Raw genomic sequence first — 3,139 nt, 5'->3', positions numbered from 1 at the left:
ATGGACTCACTTCCACCTCTGCCCCAGCCAGCCCAGAAAAGGACAGAGGCAGCTCTTTTGATTTTGAGTCTGCCACTCTATCCTTCCCCCAGTCACCCACATTTATGGATCTCTCTACTTATTACAAACAAAAAAGATGTGGTTATAATAGACAATATAAATTTTATTAAGCTGCTGGGGCTGCTCTGTGGCGTGTAGGCAGTTACTGCCAGGGACCCCTTGCTCACAGCCACCGTGGTCCCGCCGCCTCATGGCGGCCATCGGAGTGCACCTGGGCTGCAAGCCAGCCTGTGTGGCTGTCTACAAGGATGGCCGCGCAGATGTAGTTGCAAATGATGCAGGAGATAGAGTTACCCCTGCTGTTGTAGTTTACTCAGAGAATGAAGAGGTGGTTGGACTGGCCGCAAAACAAAGTAGAATAAGAAATATTTCAAATACAGTAGTGAAAGTCAAGCAGGTCCTGGGCAGAAGATATATGGTTGTACCAAGTCTCAGCCTTGGAAGCATTCTGCCCTTGGTGGAGGAGCCAATCATTTTGTTTTGAAGCCATTATGCCCCGGTCCAGTACCCACCCTGAGTGAACTCCCAAAGTTGGGCTTTCTCAGTCTGGGCCTCATGCCTATTTATGACCTACGCATAGGCTGCACTACTTGCTACTTAAAAATCCTTATACCCTCCCTGTTACTCCATTCCCCTGTGGCCTTCCGTCCAGCATGGCCACCACCAGCAGTAGTGCGGGCATCCGGTGGTCCAGACAGGAGACATGAACTCCTCTCTCCATACTAGGCGAGGCGGAGTATATTCAACGCCTCCAGACTGTACATCATAATGCAGATGTCTATCAGGCTGTGTCTAAGCGAATGCAGCAGGAAGGCTTCCGCCGCACCGAACGCCAGTGCCGCTCCAAGTTTAAAGTTCTGAAGGCATTATACTTAAAGGCCTACGTTGCCCATGCCACCAGCATGGGGGATCCACCACATTGTCCATTTTATGATATGCTGGATCAGCTTCTTCGAAATCAGGTAGTGACTGACCCAGACAGCCTAATGGAGGCTGCTGCTTGGGCCAAGCACTGTGATCAGAACTTGGTGGCCTCTGACACCCGAAGGGAAGAGGGAACCATTGTGAAAACAGAAAGGACTCAGGCAGCTGATCATCAGCCTTTCTTGAAAACAGTTAAGGAATCCGATGAAGATTGTCAGCTGAGAATCAGTGACCGGATTGGAGAAACCAGTGATGTTGAGGACTCCTAGGATGAATCCTCGGGTGCAGGGTGCTCTCAAGGGACCCCCAACTACAGCAGCTCCACAACCTTTTCAGAGGTGCAGCTGCTCCCTGTCAGAGCAGTCCCATGACCAGACTGGCTGTGTCAGGTGAGCCCATTCCCAGCACCAGCACCAGCCGAAACCCTCCTGGGGTGGCCTCCACTGCACAGACTTGGGGTTCCTCTTCCACAGTTGGTTTGGTCTCTGGTGGAGGTAGACCTTTGGCCAATGAGCCCCCTCCGAGGTGGGCAAGGCGAAGAAGGCGGTCAGTGGCCAGGACTATTGCAGCTGAATTGGCCGAAAACCGGAGGTTAGCACGAGAACTTTCAAAGCAAGAGGAAGAAAAACTGGATAGGTTGATTGCGATTGACGAAGAGGTCAGTGCCCAGCAAGATGCTGCTAATGAGCTTCGCAGGGGCGCCGTCATTGCGGTCCGGGGCTTGGCCACAGCCGTGGAAGAAGCTACTGTTGCTTTCCAGCTAGGACTCGAAAAATTGCTTCAAAGGTTGATTTCCAATGCCAAAAGCTAGGAACTGACCACGAAAGCATATACCTCGTAAACTGAGAGACGTCTCTTCACACCTGCCTTCTGATACCACAGCACCTTTTTTGTCCTCAGAAGCGTAGTGAATTGTTAATATGCAGAGGAATAGGAGTATGCTTGTGAGTTCTTTTTATCAAGATTCTCCACTAGGTGAAAGACCATTTAAAAATTAGAGGTGCCTAATAGAAACCTCACGGAATCAAGTCCAAGAGAGCTAGTTAGTCCTGGCTCTCTCTGTGATTGGAGGCAATTTCCTTTACCTCTCTACAGTAGTTTCCTCATCTGTGAAATGAGGGACAGCTAATAACTCCTGCCCTGCCTACCTCACAGGGCTGTTTGTGAGGATCAGGTGGCCAATAGATGTGAAAGGGTTTAAAGGCACTATACAAATGTACGTTGTTAACGCATGTGGCCTTGGCTGGAGCAAGGCTAGGGAGAGCATATTACTTTACAAGATACAAACATGTGGTTGTGTACCTTGACCTGTTGCTTAAATCTACTAGTTTAATTTGACTGCTTCATGGAGTTGGAGGTCTTAGATTTTAAAGTCCCTCTGTGGCTCATTAGACTAATTTCGACACAATGTGTATTTTTCCCTTTCATTCTTCATTGCTGTGTCTCTGACATACTTACTAGTTAGCACACTTGGCAGTAGTCCAGCCTGTCAAATCTTCATTTTACTACTTCTTAGTCTCCTGTCAAGTTAAGGATATAACAAAGAACTAATGGGAATCACAGTTGTGTGTTAATGGCTCTTATTGATATGTGATAATGGTGGGTACTGGCTGTTTTATAAACCAGTAAGTGTAAGTAAATTCTTTATAATATTATTTGGGTCTCTTTCTATGTGTAAGTTATATCTTTTAAGTTTTAGTTGCCCTTTGAACCTTATAGAAACAATTTGAATTGTACCAGTTTGCAGTCTGCTTTTAGTTAATTTCATTTTTTTTCCTATTTGCTTGTTGGTTTTTTTTTGTTTGGTTGTTTTTATGTTTTTGCCTACTATGTTATAGAGGACCTAGAAAAAAGCTTTCCCTCTAGGGAACTTGTCAAGGTTACTTTTTGTCAGATGACCTAGGTAAAAGTTGATCTGGTTAATGGCAGAATGCAAAATAGACCTGTTTTGTTTTCCCTTTAGCTTTGAGAACACTGGTGGTGGTGTGGATAGAGACTCCTTTTAAGCACAAGTCCTCACCTAACACATACCACCTTTGGGAGAGGTGAAGGTGATAGGCAACATTCCCACTTTTCCATCACTCAAACCTTTTAATAGTTCACGTACTTTCAGGGAACACACTTTCTGCTATTTAAAAGGCTTTCCTGCAGTCAA

General features: G+C 46.3%; 1 pseudogene; it reads left to right on the top strand.

Annotated features, from left to right (window-relative positions):
* The first annotated feature begins 713 nt into the window (after positions 1-713).
* LOC125354211 lies at positions 714-2,580 on the top strand (annotated as a pseudogene).
* The last annotated feature ends 559 nt before the right edge of the window (positions 2,581-3,139 follow it).

Source organism: Perognathus longimembris, chromosome 1, assembly GCF_023159225.1.
Source record: "Perognathus longimembris pacificus isolate PPM17 chromosome 1, ASM2315922v1, whole genome shotgun sequence".
Classification (NCBI taxonomy): domain Eukaryota; kingdom Metazoa; phylum Chordata; class Mammalia; order Rodentia; family Heteromyidae; genus Perognathus; species Perognathus longimembris.
The sequence above is the reverse complement of the archived record's forward strand: the minus strand, read 5'-3'. Positions and strand labels throughout refer to the sequence as shown.